Source organism: Canis lupus, chromosome 21, assembly GCF_048164855.1.
Source record: "Canis lupus baileyi chromosome 21, mCanLup2.hap1, whole genome shotgun sequence".
Taxonomy (NCBI): domain Eukaryota; kingdom Metazoa; phylum Chordata; class Mammalia; order Carnivora; family Canidae; genus Canis; species Canis lupus.
In genome coordinates this window covers 47524119-47546837 of record NC_132858.1, presented here as the reverse complement: position 1 = coordinate 47546837, position 22719 = coordinate 47524119, and the positions used below count along the sequence as shown (strand labels likewise).

General features: G+C 38.5%; 2 long non-coding RNA genes across 19 annotated transcripts in view; one reads left to right on the top strand and one right to left on the bottom strand.

Annotated features, from left to right (window-relative positions):
- The window catches only part of LOC140613154 (uncharacterized), a 172107-nt gene that overhangs the window by 115221 nt on the left and 34167 nt on the right, over positions 1 to 22719 (top strand). For all 3 annotated transcript variants that reach the window (XR_012014310.1, XR_012014309.1, XR_012014311.1), the window contains one exon: positions 7508 to 7778. This is a non-coding gene — a long non-coding RNA (uncharacterized lncRNA). The remainder of the gene's footprint in view (positions 1 to 7507; positions 7779 to 22719) is intronic.
- Positions 15077 to 22719, bottom strand: part of LOC140613152 (uncharacterized) — a 44464-nt gene continuing 36821 nt past the window's right edge. For 4 of the 16 annotated variants that reach the window (XR_012014292.1, XR_012014297.1, XR_012014302.1 and 1 more), the window contains one exon: positions 15082 to 15647. This is a non-coding gene — a long non-coding RNA (uncharacterized lncRNA). The other 12 variants (XR_012014301.1, XR_012014300.1, XR_012014305.1 and 9 more) reach the window with 7 other exon arrangements.

Here is a 22719-nt window from a genome sequence, read left to right as displayed (position 1 = left end):
TCCTGACACCTAAGAGCCCACGCTAATAATCATCCTTCTCATCCACCAAGGACTTTCCGAGGGCTGGATACCACACTACGTTTTTTTCATGCATGATCTCATCTAAACCCCAAAACCTTATGAAGATCTCACTATCACCCACATTTTGCAGAGGAGGAATGTGAGCCTCAGAGATGTCAGTTGACTTGCACAGAGGCAGAAGGCATGGCAGCATCGAGATGACGACTGCGTTGTTTTGGACTCTGAGTCCCAGCGTGTCGTGATAATGTGGTGACTACTCAGCTCAAGTAGACAAGACAGGAATTTGAGTCTTTCATATCACAGACTCTTTGTGGTCTTTACATAACATTAAAAATCAAATATGTCCCTGTTATGTCTATTTTCTCCCAATATTTTCCCAATGGGAGTTTGAGATTTTTCCACTGGAGACAACTGGTTTATATTCCCCAAGAGCCAAGTGGAATGCCATGAATGAGCATGTCATCACCCTGAATACCTTTGGCTCTCTCATAACCACAGATCGTAGTATGTATAAAATGGACATACAAACTTCCTGCATATTTGTCCCTTCTGTTCCAAGCTTCTTACACCACAGGATGTTATGTATATTTAGGAATTAATAGGTTTTCTAAAAGGGGAATTCCCCCCCTCACCCCAAAATAATATAAGCCTCAAACCTAGACAGTGATATGATGGGAATATCGGTCTTCTGCTCATGGATTTCACAGAGCTGTGGAGCAGCCAAAGCCGTTGGCCCATCCTTAGCCCTGCGCTGCACAAAGTCTTCTTTCCATGGGCTGGTCCCACCACTCATGGCACCTAGAGCAGTGCTTCCTTTGAGACTCCTACCTTGAAATCCCCTGAGAAGTCTGTGGAAGACAGTGACAGTGGATGAGGCCTAGAGATTTTAGAGGTCCAGCCCTTAAGGTCCTGGGCAGAAGGACTAAACTTCCTTCTCCAGAATTGCTTCAGCTTCCAAAAGCAAATATGAATTAACCATCTCTGTCTTGGTTCTAGAAATCATACTGATCTTTAAAAAATTTTTTTTAATATGAATGCTAGGAACCAGATAGTGAACATGTATGAGAGCCTGCATTGGGCAAGTGCCTTTGTTATGGGTGAAAACCATATGACTTTCCATCTAGGAGTGGATGTTAATGCTGTGTAAATATGATCATATTGTGTTTGCCTAAATACAACCTAAATAATCACTTCTGAGCTACCATTACTGCATTTCTTATTGCACGTTTCTTTAAGTTGTTGCCATTAGTTCCAATAAATACAAACAGAATTAGTACCAACATGCCAGTATCAAGATGAAGGTGGCCTTCTGCCCTGGACACCTCGAGTTTCCCAGAGCTCTGTGGCTGAAGGGCAGCTTTTCTCCAGGTGACGCATAGATAGATGCACGAGATCAAATCTGTACAATAAAGGCAGCCGAGGAAGATGCCTGCAGGAGTCTGGAAATGAATGTAAATGGGAAATTCCATGCAAGTGCTGAGAGCAGTGGGGACCAGCAGAGGACAGAGGAACAGACCCTTTATCAGAGGATGTTTCTACTTTGTTGGTGCCACTGGCAGGGCCAGTTCTGTGAAGGGCCCAGTGCAAAATGTAAATGCAAGGTCCTTTGTCGAGGCAGTGCCAGCAGAACATCCCACCAAGTATGGGGCCCTTGTGAGTGTGGGGCAGTGTGTGACTGCACAGGTTGGGGGCCCAGGAAGGTGGCCCGAGCTGGAGAGAATGGAGGCCCAAGTGGACAGCAGCAGCACACAGACAATGGAGCTCACTCTCTTCCTGAGGCCTCTAAACCCAGAGCAGGACCTCACATGGATGTTGTAGGCAGTGGCCTGGGCTGCGGAGGGGTCAGCTTTCAGTGGCCCTCCTCTGTGCTGCATCTCCTGGAACCCACCCCTGCATCACTTGCACAAGCTCCCGGACTTCAAAATGCAAACCTGATCAGAGCTCCTGAGCTTGGCTGCATCTGAGTCTTTGATAACCGGGCAAGGAGCTCCTCTGAAAGCTGTGGCAACACGGAGCTGTGGGGCCCAAGGTAGAGATCTAATACACCTTCCTTTCTCCTTCCCATTCTAAAACAGAATGTACGTCTCCCTTCCAACCATATTTAAACTTTTTTCACTTTTATTTGTAACTCACTTTATTTGACTTTTCGTCTACTTTATAACTTGGTTTTCATGTTTTACTTAAAATATTTATTATGCTTCAAGTATGCAAAATAATTACACTTCAAGCATAATAGACCAATGTCCAAGGCTATCTAATCTTAGATTTAATAAATTTTTGCATTTTGACATACTTCTTTCAGCTCTGTTTCTTTGTTTTAAGAAAGAAATATTACAGGAGCACCTGAATGACTCAGTCAGTAAAGCATGAGGCTCTACATCTCTGGGTTGTAAGTTAGAGACCCACCTTGAGTGTAGAGATTACTTAAATAAATAAACTTTAAAAAGCAGTGGGGGATGGCGCCTGGGTTCGTTAAGCATCCAGCTCTTGATTTTAGTTCAGGTCTTGATCTCAGGGTTGTGAGTTCAAGTCCCACACTGGGCTCCACACTGGCCACTGAGCCTGCTTAGAACAAAAAACAAAAAAAGAAAAAAAAAAGAAATATTACATATATATTTGAATACTCCATGTACTCCTTTCCGTTTTACTCCAGAATTAACCATGATCTTAAAGTTTTTATAACTTCTCCATTAATACTTTTGTTTTAATATTTAAATGAATATGTAACAGTCTTTTTTTATTTCTAATTGAAGTTCAGTTGACATATAAGGTGTACAACAGAAATATTCCACAATTATATGCATCATGAAATGCTTACCATGATAATTATATTACAATATTATTGACTGTATCCCCCATGCTGTACTTTCATTCCTGTGACTTATTTATTTTACAACTGAAAGTTTCACCTATATTATTCCTCTCCTTCCCCTGTTTTGTCCTTTCTCCCAAACCCCTCCTCTTTGGCAACCACCAGTTTGTTCTCCGTATTTATGAGTCTTTCTCTCTTTGTTGTTGTTGTTGTTTGTTTGTTCATTCGTTTGGGGCTTTTTTAGATTCCACATATAAGTGAAATCATATGGTATTTGTCTTTCTCTGTCTGGCTTATTTCACTTAGCATAATACCCAAATTATATAATACATTTTCAACTTGGTTTTTTTTTATTCCCTCAACACTTTCAGAATAGATCTATGTTGATACAGTACATCTAGGATATTCATTTTAACTGCTGTTTAGTAAGTCCCTATATGCATATAGGATAATTTATTCATGCCTCATGCATGAGTCTTTCTGTTTCTTTCTGATTTCTTGTTATTGTAAACATTGTGCAGTGAAGATCCTGGTATATGGGTCCTTGTGCATGCGGATACATTTCTCAAGGCTATGGTTGTAGACTTTGAACATCTGCAAGTTGGGAGCAGCTTGACAATATCCATTCAGGGCTGTACTGATTTGCACCCCACAGTCAGTATCTGAGAGTCCCCAAGTCCCACATCCCCTCCCACACTTATTAGGAGACTTTTTTTTTTGCCATATTGATGGGTGTGAAGAGACATTTCATTGCTGATCTAATCTTCATTTCTGTCACTGATGGGATCAAATGACTTTCCTTATGTTCATTGGACAGTAGGATTTTCTCTTTTCCCAAGCACTCATTTATATCCTTTGCCACTTACAAAAAAAAAAAAAAAATTACATTGTTTGTCTTTCTTGTATTGCTATGAGGTAGTTCTTTATACGTTCTGATATGGGTTCTTTGTCAGTTAAAGTACAGCAAATATCTTCTCCTGATCTGTGGTTTATTTTCTCACTTTGAATGGTCTTTTGTTGTACAGAAGATTTTAATATTAATGTTATGAAATTTGTCACTTTGTTTTTATAGTCTGTTGTTTCTGCATCTTGTTTAGGGAATTCTTCTCTAATCCAAGCTTATAAAAATACTCCCCAATATATTTTTAACCTCATTTCATAATTTTATATTGATAATTAAGTCTCTGTCCAAAGCATGTATTTTAAAACTGCGGTATAATTCACATAACATAAAATTTAACATCTCTCCAATATGTTCTTCTAAATATTTTATAGTATCAGGCTCCATGTTTATGTCTTTAATCCTCCTGGAATATAATGTTCTATGTTACAGAAACAGGTAACATTTGTATTAGGTAGGATACTAATATTTCTGAGTTAGGATGCTAACTTACTTTTTAGCCAAATGGATTTTTCTCAAGATCATGATATAACAGCACATTATGTCTCCACTTACTTGTAATGTCACTTCTATCATATATCAAGTTCATCTTCCATTGGTCACTTTATTCTTTCACTAATACCATGCTGTTTTAATTGCCATAACTTGATCACGATTATTCATACCTAATGCTTTGTGAGGATTCTTTGGGCTGTATAATACTGGCATAAAAAGTGGGGCTTTCAAAAATACCATGTAATAAGAAGTTTGAAGGGAAATGGCGATTGCTCTTTCACCCATCACCCTCTTACGAAATCCCATTCAAAGACAGAAAGAAGGGTGGAGGGTTGAAAGGCATCCCTTGCTTTTTATCAGAGAAAAAATAAATTAATAAATCCCCTCCCAGTAGCCCTTCTAGAAATTTCTGTTTACGTGTCGTTGCCCAGTCCTGGGTGAGATGAATAGTCATCTACCACTGCTTAGCAAGGGGAAATGGAGTTGCAGGAACGGGCTTATTATTGTGATGTGTCCATCTCTCCTTATAATTCTTTTGTCCATGTTGACTTCATATATTTTGGGACTCTGATGTTAGATGTTTAAAGATTCAGGATTGTGACCTTCCTAGCAGATTGTTCCTTTTGTTCTTATTTGAGAGTATATTTTGTATTTTTTTCTTCATTTCTTTTTCCTTAATAATTCCTTGTTGTCTTACAGACTATTTTGCCTAACATTGATGTTAATATGCTGGTTTTCTTTTGGTCAATGTTTTCCTGTACTACTTTTCCCATCCCTTTACTTTCTTTTTTTTTTTTCCCATCCCTTTACTTTCAAAGTCCATTTCTTTTTGTCATACTTATTTCTCCTGTATGTATGAGTGAGGATGGGCCATGCTATGCTGTGATAATAAACAGTTCTAACATTTCAGCAGCTTAAAACAGCAAAGATTTCAATTTCTCTCTTGAGCTGCATGTCCCTTGAGGTTCCACAGGGGGCTCTGCTCCACCAGGTCCTTACCCTGGGTCCAGAGCAACCACTCTCTCTAGCATTGCTAGGGGGTGTAGCAGAAGAAAGGAAAAACTTGATATGTCCTGCACAGGATGTTAACATCTCCACCCCACGGTGGCACACATGAATTCAATTTATGCAAAATTGGTCATAACAACTTACAGAGCCAAATCTCACTAAAGGAGTGTGTGAGTGAAACCTAAACCATGAATCTAGAATGAGAAGAAATATTTAGTGACCTGCATTAATAACTGCCATGGCAGAAACTTAAATTGTTAAAATAAAATTCATTGTGAGAGGCTGTCTTAATTGGTAAGTCTATATCATATTATAATATATTTACTGTGAATACTGATATATGGACTAATGTGTGTTTTCTACTTACCTTGCTTTTATTTCTCTTGTCCATTTCCTTTCTTCTCATTTATTGGGGGAAAAAATACGTATACTATTTCTATTTTTACCTGCTTATCTTTAAGTTTTAATAAGTACATTTAATGTAGCAAACCAGTATTTCTGTATCACAAGGAACTCGAAATATACTGATTCTATGGAACATCCTCCATTGTCTGTGATGTTATTTTCTAGCACTTTGTTCCACCTTGCTTTTAAGTCTTCCTTGAAAAAGTTTTTAAAAACGATTTTGAACTGTCAGTACTCTTTAGTCTTATCACCCATTTTATTTATTTACTTACTTAATTTATTTTTTTTAAAGATTTTATTTATTTATTCATGAGAGACACAGGCAGAGGGAGAAGCAGGCTCCATGCAGGGAGCCTGACATGGGACTGGATCCCGGGACTCCAGGATCACACCCTGGGCTGAAGGTGGTGCTAAACCACTGAGCCCTGGGGCTGCCCAACTTATCACCCAGTTTAAAAATCATTTGCTCACTACTTCTTTTTATATCCTATTGCTCATTTCAGGGTTTATTTTCTTCTAATTAGATTACAGCTAGTCCTTCTTCTATCAAGCATATTTAAAGAAGTAACTCCTACTCGTTTGTCTAAAAATGTCTTTATTTTGCCTTCTTTTTAAGAAGTTTAGCTACTTCTAGAATTCTACACGGATCAATTGTTTTATATAAAACAATTCTAAAACTATTTATTTAGCACTTGGAAGATATCATTCAATTGTCTTCAGGTCTCCACTTTTGGTGATAAGACATTCATTATTAGCCTAAATATCATTCTTTTACTTCAAATATCTTTTTTTTCCCCCAGCTGCCGTGAACATCTTCTCCTTGTCTTTGGTGTTCTGTGGCTCCACTGAAATGTGTCCATGGGAGGATTTTGTTTTTAATCTGTCCTGCTTAGGATTCATCAAGTTTCCTACATCTGAGACTTGATGCCTTTAAGCAATTGTAGAAAATTCTCTGTCATTATTTTTTTAAAATTTTTTTATAAATTTATTTTTTATTGGTGTTCAATTTGACAACATATAGAATAACACCCAGTGCTCATCCCGTCAAGTGCCCACCTCAGTGCCCGTCACCCAGTCACCCCCACCCCCCGCCCACCTCCTCTTGTCATTATCTTTTTGAATGTTACCTCTCTTGTCACTTCTTTCTGAAAATTTAATTGACCATATTTTAGACTGTCTAAATCTATCCTGCATATTGCTTACCTTCTCTTTCACATTTCAATTTTTATATCACCCTATGCTACATTCCAGGTAATTTCCCAGATTTTACATTTTTGTTTGTGATTTTTTTTGTTCCACTATGTTTAGTGTGACTTTAGTCTATCCTTTGAATTTTTAATTACATTTTTTTTCCTTGAAAAGAGGCTTAATTTAGTTCTTTTGATTAATTAGATTATTCTTCATACACAGTATCATCATGCCTTTCAGCACGTTTTCTATTCCTTTAAATAAAATAATAATTTCTAGTAATCCCATTTCCTGGTCTGATTGTTCTATTCTAGTTCTTTAGCAGGGACATTATCCCCCTATTGATTGCGTATATTGACTCTCTCTTGTGGTAAGTAAATTAATTGCTTACATAATTTGCAGTGTTTTTCCTGCAAGTTCATCTTGACATTTTTCACACTGGCATTTTTTTTTCTGGTGATTTCTCATAGAAAGTAACTCGTAACAACATGTAGAACCACTCTAGTAGGGGCTCACCTCCACTGCAAACTGCAAACATGCACGAGTGTTGGATGACCTATAACCACAGAACGGTATTTAAAACATGCCTGAGGGAGAAAAAAAATAAGACAATCTCTTTTTTCTTTAAGTCACCAGCTCTGAATCCCTAATGGTTTTTTTTTTTTTTTTTTTTCAAGGAACCCAAGGATTTCACCTGTCTGAGACCAGATTTCATGTTAATTACTGAGTTGAGATTCTGTACTAGCTGGCACTGTAAATCTGATTGTCACTCTGTGCCTGTGACAGGCTGGAGACTTGCTTCTTTTTCCACTCCTCACTGAGCCCTGGCTAGAGCAAGCTTCTTGCAGCATGCTGGTTGGTCCTGGTGGTTTTCCTATGAGAGTATTTTCACAGAGTGAATAACCATCTAGGGTTCGGTGCTAGCCTCCAGTTCAAGCACCATGCCTGGTAAGGTCAAAGTCTGTGTTTCCTGTCAATGTGTGAGTGTTAGTACTTCAGCCCATCAACTGTAGGACACTTCTCTAAATCTGAATTACCCCATTATCATATCACAGTGAAGTTAGCTGTGCACTGGCCAAGAATTCACTCTTAATTTCTGACGACTGGTGATTCCTTCTATTTACTTTTCCCCTCAGATATGTTTTATAAACTGCTGTGTTGTTACAGCTTATCCAGAATTTTTATGTTGTGGCAAGAGGTGCAATAGTTCAGTGTTCCACATTGCTGGATCCACTCAGAGCTTTACTTTCTATGTGATAAATCACCCCTCGGGGAAAAAAAAATCACTAATCTATAATTATTTTTATGGAAGTTTATTAAAATATTGAATTTCCTCAATGAATAAAACTTGGAAATACCTATATGAATGTGTTAGAACAGTATCTACACCTCCAAATAAGAAAAATATTCTCCATTACATCAGTCACTGTTTACCTTTTGTGTCTCGGTCTGTGGCCACATTGTTCCAAATCTGTGCTTTAATAATGAAACTTTTCAAAATTAACATATGGAACTGCATTTTTGTTAAACTATTTACTTCTCATTTCTTGTTTCCAGGTTTAATTTAATATTATCCTTCACTGCAGCTACCATACTTTGTAGAAAATGCGTTCTCTTGCAGAGCCAAGGAAATGTAAAACAAAAATGACACACACACATGTCCCAAAAGTATCCATCTGTTCACTCACCCTTCTGGAATTTAGGAATTTTTTCATATACTAGTATGGAGACTTTTCCCCTTTAAGGCTCATATATCTGATATTTTGTGGAACCTGGTAAATCCATAACATAGCATGAGATAAGTTCCAGGGACTAAGATAACATTTGTTATTTACAATTCATTCAATCCCCTTGACAATTGAGTGTTATTTTCACTTTAAGAGAAATGGTAAAATGAATGGGAATGAAAATTAAGTGCTGGGAGTTGGCAAAATAGGACCTTTATGTTGGTGAATATTGAACACAGGGAAAATGACAAGTGACAGCCAGCTAGGAATTATATTTCATGGGAAGGTACTTCATAGCCAAACATAGACAGAGGGGATTACTGCTCTTGAAATCCTGTTTTGGAATATTTCTTAAGATTTAAAAAAAAAAAAAACTGTTTCTTTTCCCTATAGCCAAAGCCCCCAAAAAACCCATAGTAGTCCTGCTCCTTGCACTGTTCTGTTCAAGACCAGAGCTGTTGTGGAGAACACCGCCCCCACCCACCCAGGCAGAGGTTGTATTTACTGAATCAACTCTAATTACAGCTTTTGCTGAGGTTGTGAGGTCAGGAGAAGCATGAACGAAACATTCTCAGAATGAAAACACAAGGTTGGAAAATTTGATCTGCTGAATTTGTTTTCCCAACCCAAATATAGGTAGACAGTCTATCTTAGGTATGTAAATAATTGTGCATTTTTTGGTGCATCTTCTATCTCATAACCATAAAAATTATGAAAACAATATAAAGGCAGCTACTAATACACAAAAAATTTGGGTTTCTGAAATACATTCATAACTACAGGAACAGGAATGAGTGAAGTACCATCTCAAGAACTGGGAAATCATTTTTTCCTTTGAGAGTTACATTAGAAATCAGCCCACAAGGGATCAGGGTCAGGAAAACAAGGCACTTTAATATGGTAGAACTGATGGTTCTAATATATCCATTAGAGCATGCATGAATGAAATGTAAATTGATATACATTTGGCAATTCATCACTAAAGTTTGAAACCTGGATCTAAACATTGATCCAGCCAAAAGACATACGGATATGTGAAGTAATCTTATCAGTGTTGTCTATAAGGAAAAACAATAACCCAAGTTCAATGAGGTTGGTTAAAGAATTGTTAGTAATTATTAATAATTACTTGTAACTTAGTAATTGCAAAGCAATTTATAGAATAGTTCATACATCACAGGGAAATGCATCAGCCCCTTTACTTTCATCTGTCACTGCTTTTCCAGACTTTATCAGGTAGAGGGGATTCTTTTAGATGGAAACATAAGGATCCCTATATTTTGTTTCATTTTTTAGATCATTCTTAGTTTGTAATTCTCCAAACTTAGAACTTAGTTTGAAGAGAAAACTCTCTTTATCTAACTTGGGCCCTCTGGAGGTAGATGGTCTAGAAGGGCTTGTGGTTCCCTTGCCCCCTCCATGCCCTGCTCTATTTCCTCATCTTTTCCCCCATTTTCCTATTTTATAAACTGTGGTTCTGACTCTTTCAGGGTTTTGGTTGGGAAGAAGAGAGCAAGAAAGTTTTTTTGAATTGTTCTGTAATGAGAGGTACCATGCTCCTGGGATCCAGCTGGAGATTGAAGCTTTCTTCCTCTGCTAGGCCCTTTGCTGGTCTTGTGGAGACTCCCCCCTGGACTCATTTGATTGCATTTTCCATGACTTTGCACGTGTTCCCTAAAATTAGTCACAGCAGCCTATTAGACCAGAGACTCTATAAGTCCCAAGGCTTCCAGGAAATCCTCTTGGGTTGCATTGAAGATAGTCCCACCAGTTTTCCCTGCCTGTGAGGCCACATCTGGTCCATAGGAAACACCCACCTTCCTTTCCCCCTGCGGGCAGACAGACCCAGCCTAGTACAAGTAGCCCATCTCAGCTTTTACATTTTCCAAGAAGTCGGTCATCAATCTACTAGATCTCCGCAACTAAGGAGAACACATATCAAATTAATTATGAGTGGTCCTTGAAGCTTCTCTCTTTTAACCAACTGAATGTGAAGTGGAAAGCAACCCGCATCTCTTTCTGATTGGAATGGGGATTCTTACATCTCACTAGCTGCTCTATTCAGTGAAATCTTTCTAAAACTTTTCCTAATCCGTATTCCTGCTTTTACATCCTTGATGTGAAGGAGGGCCCTAAGAACTATAAAACTAATCTTTTAACATCTCCTTTGAAATTCCTACCATGTGGGATGTATTGTTTTCAACTTCCTTTGTCTTTGCCATGTACTACATCTCTGTGTCTTAATGGAAACTACATGCCACATATGGGGACATGAATGGCCCTTCTCTAGTAACTCCAGACTTTTTGATCAGGACAGTGTCAAAGCTTTGGGGAAGACTTTGTGTATAGAAAGGGAATTCCTAAAGTTAAATTTGTGGGCAAGGTCTTATACATCTGAATTACTGTGCAAGGAAAAAAAAATGGAAAAATATGATTCCACCTTGTGAGAAGGGAAAAACAAAAACAGAATGGAAAGGGGGGAAAGTACATGGCTGAGTAATATGGCTTAGAAACAACAACAAAAAATTCATAGGAAAAGGATATCTACTATTTAAATGTAACAGTCTTCACATCCTGAAGTAAAGAGGGCTACACATCAAAAAAATCCTCGTATGGATGATTTGTTATTACTGTCGAATAAAAGAAAGAACCTGATTTCCACATTTGGGTCTATGGCCAGAGCAAAATAAAGCAACAGCTGTAAGCTGAACAGTAGAGAATGGAATTCAGAAGAAACAGGAAGTCAGAGTCACAGGTGATCATTAGAATGTGAGATTCTGGGAAGTTGCCAAAATCCTGAGAAGAGCAATGAAATGAAGGACCAAGGCATCTTATCTAGATAATAAGGAGCAGAGAGACCCATTTGACATCTGGCTTATACATATAAGTATATATATTAAAATGTCTGGAAGACGTTAACTGTGGTTATTGCTAGATGGTGGGATTACAAGAAATCATTATTTTCGTTTTCTTTTTTTTTTTTTTACTAATATATGTTTCTTACATTTTATACCATGTTTTTGTAATTAGAAAAAAAGTAAATTTGAATTTAAAGGAAAAACAAAAGAAAAAATATGAATCAGAGTCAGGTGAGTTAAGGAGACGGAAATCCATGGGCCCTACCTGGGTAAATTCATCCTAGCTGTAATGTGCTATCCTGCTAGCTATTACATTTTAAAATGTAAAACGATGGATTTCTATTTTGTTTCATATGTGTCAGTCTTTAAAGTTAATTAACATGTGTCCACTCTGAAAGTACTTACCAAAAAGTAAAAATAAATAATAAAGAACAAATTTCAAACCCTCCATCTTGATCAGAAATACAGGCCCTGGTAGGGATGTGCTAATATCCTATCTCCTGGAAAAGGGATTTGGGTCAGGAAAGTAGACTTCCTGGAAGGGATAGAGGAAGAACAATCGAGAGCTGTCGCCTTTTCAATATGATTAAAAAATCAAGCAAAGATGGTGCCCAGATAATATAGAGGTAAGAGGTTGGACTCTGGAGTCTGCCTACTTGAATTAGAATCATGGCATTGCCACTTACTAACCAAGAATGTGTTTCCTAACCACTCATATTTAAAAATGAGGGTCATCAGAAGACCTATTTCATGAGTTACTATGAACATTAGCTAAGCTAATATGTGCAAAGCGCTTGCCACAGTGCTCAGAACATAGTAATGATCACTTAACGTCAGCTGTAAGAACTGGTACTAAGTCATGTGGCTATGCTGTTATATAAATCCCTGTCTGCCACCCCACCCCCTCCTAACTTGTTTCCTTTGTAGGACCTCACTTGTTGACCATCAGGAACCAATCCTACTGCTTCTTGTCCAAGATGGGAGTTCCTAATTAAATGAAAGTCTTCAGGCTCAGGCTTTTGAGTCCATACTGAGTTGCCAGGTCACCCAGATATTTTACACTATTTTGGAGTATGTCTGCACATATACCCCTTGTTGTAGACTGTAAAATTGCTGATATGGAAGGTTAATGGACTATTTGGCTCTGAGGATAGGGAACAAAGGAGAATCTTAGGGACTCTTAAAATCCAAGAAAATAAACCTAAGCTCTTTGAGAACTGCTTCTGAGATGCCAGTGTGTGCTAGTCTCTTCTGTCACCAAAAATGTGCCTCTGTGCATATGTAGATACCGTTTTCTGTTAATAACCTATTTTTTCTCCATTCTCTACAATTTGTTTAAAGAAAATAAAGTCCAAAGTCAAATAAAAACAAACAAAATTTGCCCAGCCCAGCTAGGGAAAGGAATAATTATAGGCTAAATAGGCTAAATTTGTCGTTAACTCCACCCAACAGATTCCCCAAACAGGAATTATTATTGGCCCATTTTAATGCGGGAGCCCAAGCTCAGATAAGATACTTACACAAAGGCACAGGTAGGAAAAAGGACCAAGTTTTTTTCCTCTAATTTCAAGATTATTGCCTAATTTTTGAAAATAAGACTGGAAAAAGGATACATTCTTTCTCATCTCTTCTCTATGAATGAGTTGAAGAAACGAAATTATTTAACTTAGCACTTTTGAGTGTTCCATTATCTAGAATGTATTTGAAGGCTCACTAGTTCTACATGAGGTTAATGGATAGGAGGCAAGAAGGGGAAAAAGAAAATGAAGACAAAACAAAATAAAGCTTCAGGTCAAGGAAGTTTGGATAATGTTGGATTAAACCAAATGAGATGAATTTATTTATTGTGGGAGTTCTCAGACTCTTCTGCATTCCTATGTAGGTCTCCAGAATTGTATTATCCCAAAGTAATCTAGGAGAGTTTTTAAATGAGAAATTTTTTCTTTATTAGTATTCCTCTAAAGTTCTACTCTATTCCCATTTGGTGAAACTTTCAAGTATATTTGACAGACTGTACAAAACATTTTTGGAGTGACATGAGAAGGGGGCAAAATATAATGAAAATAAGTTTTCATATAAGCTGTTGATGTTAATAATAGAGTTAGTGATATGAAAAGTCTGAAAGTGGTGATCCAATGAAAACCAGATGAGAAGCTTCCTGGATCTTGTGTGTGTGTAAGTGTGTGTGCATGTGTGTATATGTTTTAATACAAGAACATAATAGCTTTTAGTTTTTTCATGGTTTATCATCAAGTTTTGGTTCATTTCTTAGAGGAGCATGCAGCATGTTATTTAAAAAGGTGACAGAAGCTGGTTCTTGAGGAATTATCCCTGTGAGATAAGGCAAGGTAGCAGCAACAGATAAAAGGGGAAAAAATGAGTGTAAGGGACAGGCCAGACTAGTAACTTCTGAGTAGACAAAGTTTTTTGGTTTTTGTTTTTTCTCATGGCTATTGTGGGAAAACAGGAGTAGTAGGGTTTTTTTTGGCAGTCACTTTTTAAAAAAATGTTAAAAGTTTTTATTTTAAAACTATTTTAGATTTATAAGAAAGTTTTGAAGGAAATACAGAGCATTTCCACATGCTCCAGGCCTAATTTCCACTATTGTTAGCATTTTATACTAATGAAGTACATTTGTCACAATTAATAAACAAATATTCATACTTTATTATTAATAGGAGTCCATACTCTAGTCATAGTTCCTTGGTTTTCACTTACTGTCCTTTTCTGTTCCAGGACCCCAACCAGGATAGCACATTACGTTTACTTGTCCTATCTCCTGGGGCTTCTCTTGGCTATGATAGTTCAGACTTTTCTTGTTTTTGATGACTTTGACAGTTTTGGGGAATACTTGTTAGGCATTTTGTAGAATATTCTTCACTTGGGGTTTATATGGTATTTGTCTCATAATTAGATGGGGGTTATGGGTTTGGGGAGGTAAACCATAGATGAAAGTGCCATTCTCATCTCATCTTTAAAGCTGCCAGAGTGACAAACTCTGGCAAACACTATATACATGTTCACCAAAAGCTATTTCTATTTTTGCCTAAGCGCTTAGCTAGCCTACATTTCTTAGACTCCCTTAAAGTTAGTAAGGCCACAAAACTGGGTTCTGGCTACCAGAATTCTCAAGCTTCGCCCACAACAAAGCTCTCATGGATCCTCCACATTATTTTCTCATTCTTCACCCTCTGGTCTAAGGCAAAGACTCCAGTAGAGAATCTGAGACCCTAGGAAATGGTAACACAGTGAGAAGGAAAGATCCTGAGTCCCTGAATGACCCTGTGGACCATAGACCTATGTGGGGTACAGGACACTGTGATGTGAATGAGATGGTAACCTTTGTTATGTTAAGCTACGGAGGTTTGGGGATTGGAAGGAACAGAAGTGAACACAGAGGTGATCAGGGTAAAATTCTCTGCTAGTCATAAGATGGTGAAGAATCCATCTTTGAGGAAGACTCCCTACCCCTTTGTCAATCTGGCCAGTCTTTTTTGTTTTCAAAAAGAGAGCCAATCTTATGAGCATCCCTTCCTTTCAGCAAGGCCTTCCAGATTAGAGACCTCCCTGAAACACTAGACCTTCAAAACCATGTGTGATGTGCTGTTAGTGAAAGCAGAAACCATGCTGATCAGGGGTCTTTCCTGAGCTTGACTCCCTTGGTGTGCCCCCAGTCCCATTTCCATACACAGGCAGTGCCAGCCCAGGAACATTTTGTGTTGTGATTGTTGGCATCCAGAGGAGGAAGCAGGAAAGGTTTTTGGAGAATATATGTCACTGGATTCTTGGGTTAAAACAGGCAAATCTAGAAATGAAGTCCCTCTGAACATGTTTTCCAATTCTGTGGAGAGTTCACACTGAGTCTGCTATGTCTCCAGGGAGTTCATTGTCTGAAGAGCTCTTCCAGGAGCCACCCCTGGACACTCTTGTTACCTCAGTGCAGTTGAACAGAAATGACCTGATGCCAGTGTCACCTGAAGGATGGGAAACAGACACATCCATTTATTTCTACCTAGCCCAAACCTGGGTGATTGTAAGACTCAAATATATAGAAACTAGGGGGGCGATGCCTGGGTGGTGCAGTCAGTTAAGCTCCCGGCCCTTTATTTCAGGTCAGGTTGTGATCTTAGGGTAATGAGATTGAGCCCCTGCATCAGAATCTTCACTCAGCACAGAGTCTGCCTCAGGTTCTCCCTTCCTCTCCCTCTGCTCCTCCTGTTCATGCTCTCTGTCTTTAAAATAAATTAAAAAATACATATAAATTATATATTGAAATAAATATATATTGATAAATTATATATATATATATATTACATATATATGTATAAATTAGGATTCTACTCTCAAAGATTCTGACTCAAAGGCCTAGAGTGAGGCCTGAGAATCTATATAAGTTTGAAAACCTCTGCTCATAACAACTTTCAGTAATAGTCTGACATACTAATTAGTAATACACTAATTTATTTCACTGAATCAATTGCTTAAAATTAGCATATGTACACACACACACACACACACCACCAAACCAGTGCAAAGTGAAAAATCCCTATTCACACCATTACTAATCAATTCATCGGGGATTTTTTTTTAAGTTTTTTTTTTTTTAATTTTTATTTATTTATGATAGTCACAGAGAGAGAGAGAGGCAGAGACACAGGCAGAGGGAGAAGCAGGCTCCATGCACCGGGAACCCGATGTGGGATTTGATCCCAGGTCTCCAGGATGGCGCCCTGGGCCAAAGGCATCGGGGATTTTTTTGAGATGGGAGCCTCTTGTCTGAGCTCCACCTCTGTTCCACTGATCTCTCACCCCTGACTCCCTCAATGACCATCAGACTACTGGGGGAGAAAAAGTCTTCTCACTGTCAGTGATTCATATCAGTATCTCCTGAATACAATTGTATCTCTCCTTTAATTAAAAAAGTTCAGGGGGTGCCTGGGTGGCTCAGTTGAGTTAAGCATCTGACTTCAGCTTAGGTCATGAACTCAGGGTTCATGGGATCAAGCCCTGCATTGGGCTTCTCGCTCAGTGGGGAGTCTGCTTGTTTCTCTCACTCTCTCTCTGCCCCTCCCCCGCTCACGCTTTCTCTCTCAAATAAAATCTTAAAAATAAATAAAAACTAAAAAAAATTAAAAATTTAGAAGTTCAGACTACAACAATACTTCTCTTTTTGTTTTAAAAAGATTACAATTCTAAAAATTTATTGAGAAATGAATGGATTACCAGCTTATGCTATACATGGAGTAATCATATGCTATATGCTTTCATTTGATCATTCTTTGTTTCTCCAACCTGTTCATATAGATGCTATAAATGCTGTTATCTCTAATGGATTACGTCTGGAATTCAGAAAGTTTAGTAAAAGTTTTCTTAGGGATCTTGTGTTGCTATACAGTTCTCCCTAGTTTCATTTTTCCTTGTTTAAAAAAACCATCTCCTTAGTAATCAGTTCAAACTGATTGCTAGGATTAATGTCAAGTTCGGGACTTTCCCCTTCAGTGATTATCGGCTCTAGCCTTGCAATCACACCCCCAAGTCCTCTCAGTTCCCCAGAGGAAACTGGAAATCACTAGGAGGGGCAGAAATTCTTTTACAGTTTTCAGATCCCTTTTATCATTATTTTTTTCCTTTTATCATTATTTATTACAGTTTTCCAATATGAAAAATTAGGCTAACTGACTTAAACGGTGAAAGAAAAGGTCCCTTCTCACTTTTTAAATTTGATGTGAGACTGGGGAAGGGTGTATGAGTGAAAAATAATAATATCTAAATTTGATGTTTCTTCTTTTTTTAAAGAGTAGTATATGTAATGATCAACCTTTTATTAAGGAGGCCCTGGAAGTTTTATCAGAATATTTGCCATACCAAATAATTTAAATTTTCCACCATCACATACACACACACACACACACACACACACACACATACTCAAATATAGCCACTTAAAAAAATTTATTTTGCAGTAATTAGATTCACACGAAATTGCAAAGATAGTACCTAGGTCCTATGTACCTTTCGTCCAGTTTGCTCCAATAGCTTATCTTCTATAACTATAATACAATATTAAAACCAAGAAATAGGCCCTAGTATATACAATATGTTACACACATTTTTCAAAAAATTAATGAATTAATGAATGAATGAAAATAAAAGATCTTATCTAGGCAAAGCCAAATTGACTCATTGACTTTCACTGAATTAAAATCAAGTCACAACTGTCTTATTGTATGAACCCAAACTGGTAGATTCAGTCAAGTGTTTTGGTTTGTCTTTGAATTGGGTTATAGTTACCCAGAGAAAAAATTCCCTAGACAAAAAGATGATCAAAAAAAGAAAAAAGAGTGGTGCCTGGGTGGCTAAGTTGGTTAAGCATCCAACTCTTGATTTCGATTCAGGTCAAGATCTCAGGGTTGTGCAATTGAGCACCACATTGGGTATGGAGCCTGCTTAATATTCTCTCTCTCTCTCTCTCTCCCTCTGCCCCTGCCCCCTCTAAAAAAATAAGAAAAGAGTGATCAACCTAATTTCATATGAAGTATGTTTCAGTTACCTGTGCTATGAAACAAACTCAAAAGCTAGTAACTTTAAAAAAAATCACATTTATTTTGCTCACAAATCTGCAATTTGGACAGAGTTTAGTGGGGACAGTTTATCTCTGCTCCAGCATATCACTCCATATCAACTGGGAAGGCTCGAAGGCCAGCAGTTTCCACGTGGCTCTACTTGGCTGGCAGGGTTAGGGCAGAGTGCAGGTGGGATTTGGAATAATCTGAAAGCTTCCTCAGCCACAAGCATATTTCCCTGTTCTGCAGGGAAAATTCATAGAGCTGGGAGCTGGGCCACTTGAGTTTCTCAGGCACGTCTGTCTCTCTTTGAGATGTGCTCTCTCCCAGGATGCCTCCAACAGATAGCTTTAGGGAAGCTGGACTTCTTATGTATCAGCCCAGAACTCCCAGAGTACTTGTGGAGAGAAACAGAGAGAGAGAGAGAGAGAGAGGAGCTTGTACACACTTTATGGCCTAGCCTTGGAAGTCATGCAACCTCACATCCGCAATAGTTTATTCATTGCAGCCAGTCACGAAGGCCTACACAATTTCACGGAGAGAGGATTTAGCCTTACCTTTTCATGGAAGAAGAGCAAAGTTTTAGAAGAGCATGTGAGACCAGAAATATTGGTATGAGATATAAGAAAGGTAAATTAATGAAAAAAATCTAAAGTCAATGTTTTCTTTTTTTAAAAAAACAACTAAATATGTCATGATCAAAATTTTATTAAGTAGCCACTTGAAAATCTGTCAGAATATTTGCCCTCTCAAATCAGCTCATCACTGCAGACACACACACACACACACACACACACACACCCCATATACACATATAATATCTATACACATACAAATGCATGCACATACACCACTTTTTTATTATTATATTTTTATCTATGTTCTCAGCCAAAGCTTCTTTCTCAGAAGTCAGAACTGACTCACTGGCTATCAATGAATCCAACATCAAGACACAGCAGTCCTGAATGTGGATACAGGCTGGTGGGTTCAGCCAAATTGTTTTTGGTTAGTCTATGAACTGGGTTATGGATCCCAAGAGAAGGAACTGAAATCATCAAACTAATTTCACATGATGTACTAAGAACACGGTACCACATGAAAGAGCTTAGTGATTAGTTTACCAAGCCATCTTGCTCTATGTAAATGACCTGTGATAAATGACTGGTCAGCCAAAGGACCAGAAATCATGTATTATTTCCGCAGCTTGAAGTGAAATGCCATTTGTATTTATCATTGTTCTGAAACAGCACAGTAGATTGCGTGGGACAAAACTTTCTGCAAACACATAAGTAATTTCTTAAAAAAAATAACAATATAAGATTTTATCAGAATTTCTTTATTTGGATTATCAATGGTGACTTGCAGGTGGTGTTATTGTGCTGGCAACTATGTAACTCACACAGAAATTTACAAGAGTTCTGAATGTGGAAATACTTACATAAGGTCAGGCCTGTTTTGCCTTGCATTTAGAATTTTCATTATAGATCCTGAGAGTCAAAAAGCACACCCTTAGTTCTAGCATGATACATTTCCTGATTTTGCATTCTTCTGCTTTATTTTAATTTTTCTTTTAGTTTCTCTGGATATAAGATGAGTGTAATTGAATGAATGGGGAGCACTGTCCTCACCTAAAAACTTACATGAATCTTAGGGCAGCCCTGTCTAGAGAGAATGGAAGTAACACAACATAAATGAGGCCATTTGATATAATAATTCTTATAAATAAATATTACCTAATGAATTTACCATTGAGGGCCTCAGATAGCTGCCATTTATCATTTTTTGAGCACTTGCTATGTGCAGGTGGCGTGCTGACAACTTTAGATAACATTGTCTTTCTGATAATGACAAATTTCTGTGCAGCTGGTGTTAGTATTCCTATTTTACAGGTAAAGAGACCCCAGCCCCTAGAGGCTGAATAACTGGACCAGTATCACAGCGTAGTGGAGCTAGGTTGAACCTAGGTCCGTCAGACATGAACTGCTGCCCTAAGCCATTATGGTGCACTGCCCTGCACAGAGACTAAAAACTCAAAGAAAAAGCGGTAAGGAGTTTGTGATGTGATGGGAAGAAGCACAGTAGAGCGTGAGCTAATTAAGTCTGGAACCTCATGAGGAGTGTAAGTAAATACTTCAGAGTGAGAGAAGGTTCACTGGAACTAATGAGGGAGGGTCCCTGGGCCCTGGAAAAAGCCTGGTTCCTGGAAATTTCCACACTTGAGAAACTGCCAGCTGAATGGCAAATGATTACGATTCTAACAGTCTCGGTTTGGCTTCCTGGGTTATTGGTTGACCTGGGGCTGCACTCAAGAAAGATAGAAGAGTGGAATATGAAGCAAAACAGGGAAGAACATAAAATAGAATTCATGAAAGGAACTGAGTGTAATTCAGAGGAAAGACAGTGGCTTCAAAGTTACATCATAAAGGGAAAAAACAAGCTGATTTCGGGTTGGAACAGCAGATATGCTCCTCCTATGTGTACACAAAGGTACGTCTGTGAGTTTGTCTTCAAGGTTGGCTATATGTGGGTGGGTCTGTAGCAGTTCTTGTACCCTGTCCAGGTTCAATTGGCAATGCATTATTCTCTGTCACATAGGATTATAATCCTCTCATTTTTTCTCACCTCATTTTATCTTATCTAGTTTGCTTTAAACCCTCTGACACAATGTTTTGCAAACTAATGTGCTTACGAGTCACCTGGGAAAGAACGTTAAAGTGCAGATTCTTCTTTAGCTAGTCTGGTTTGAGGCCTGAGTTTCTGCATTTCTAACAAGCCCCCAGCAGCTGTGGATGCCCTGCGTGGGGAACCACACTCTGAGTAATGGGGTTCTAAAAAATAAAATCCTCCTAGCACAAGAGAACGAGGATGATTTCTTTCTGCCAAGAAAACTCTTCTGTTTTGTCACTACACCCCATTTACTGTATGTTCTAACTTGTGGCTAAGGCTGAGGACAGGATGGACAGCAGGTGCCACACCAAATCCCAGCCTGTTCCCAGTGTCTGTTTCTCCCCTATCCTCCTCCCTTTGCTTGATCCCATCTGGATGGCTGGCCTGCCTTCCTCTCCCGAGGGAATTTCACTGGAACAGCTGCTTCCGCCTCATGTGTATCAACCAGTGTTCTTATAGAACCGTTAGAACCTAGAGCTTGGAATCGAGCATGAGAAATCAGCTGCCCTGGGCCTCCACCCTCGGCAAGTAAATATCTGAACCATTCAAAGAGAGAGAATGGACCATGTTCCTCACCCAAACCACCATCCTTTCTTTTGTATTTTCTTAACTGTTCACATTTTCAAACATTAGCGTGGGCCTAGTTCAGTTCGAGACTCAGTCATCAAGACCATATTTGGATTAATTTGGTTCCAGGTCAAACATTCCAATTTCACACATTTATCCCATGATTTCCTAATGCTATCAAATGACACATCGTTTTATTTTTCCCTTTGTTTTTCTCTCTCAACTAATTTATTTAATGGGTCCAAAATGGGTGATTAGACCATAAAAACATGTGGTATCCTAATTGGATTTTGAAAATGTGTAAACATGGCCCTCCAGTGGCTTCCTATTACCATCTGGACCAAATAGAAACTTCTGACCATTGATTCCAACTCTCCTCTACCTACCCCACCCTGATGCCCCTCTCATTTGTTACTTCTCTTCTCCGGAGTCTCTCTGCTCCAACAAGGCTGGGCTCATTCATTTTCAGAACCCTTTCCTCAATTTCTGCCTCAAGGCTTCTGGCTGAACTGGTCTACAGAGGAGAAACAAGTTTCTGCTGTTCATTTTCTATACCTTTCAGAAGGGTTTTCAGATGTTAGTTCAAGATCTGAACCTTTAGGAATATTTCCAAAATTAACTCCATCTATTCTTCAGTACATTGTGGTCCTTAGTTTACTTCAATGCCTTCCAATTATTTTTGGGGAAAAAATGTGCATTACTCAGGTATTCTTCTGTGGCTCATTGAGTCATTAACAGACAGTTACAGCATGTTTTCTGTATTGGGGACTATTCCAGGTGGTGCAGATCACAGTGAAGAAGCAGGCAAGTTTCTGAATATCAAAAGAGCTTACATTCAGGTTTGAGAAGGTAGATAATGAGCAGTAAGCAAATAAATGAACGATAATTTCAGATGCTAAAGAAGTACTTACTGTTGGATGTTGTGAGGCTACAGAGCAGGGAGTCAGCTTACTTCTGGTTTGAACTCTCTCTCTGAATTCATAGATATGCACATCAAAGTTTGCATGTGGGTGAAACATGTTGAACTGTCTAAAGGGGAGGTTCTTTTTGAGACCTGTTGTGCCTGGGAAAACATCACTGAGGAGACTGGCCATCAATTTCATTGGTGAAGAGTTGCCTTCCCCTAGTCTTCAGTGTAGCCGAGTTTCAGAAACTTTAATGTCTCATTAGTTTCTCAAACTTAATTGGACTCATCTGGGGCACTTGTTTAAAATACATACCCAGATGTTCCAGTGCAATTGACCTTTGGACTGTATAATAAAACATTATGATGCTTTAAGCGATAGTCAGAACACTGAGATGGATGGATGAATGGATGGCTGGGAGGAAGAGTGGCCAGAAGAAGGGATGGGTACATGAATGGACCCAAAGATTTTTAGGCTGTAAGTTAGTAGCCAATTCCCAAGAGGATTCTAAGCAAGTAGACATATGATGCAACATAGAATCCATGACTCTAACTTCGTCCTGTGGCTCTGAGCCTATGATTTGAGAAGATAAGCCCAGATCC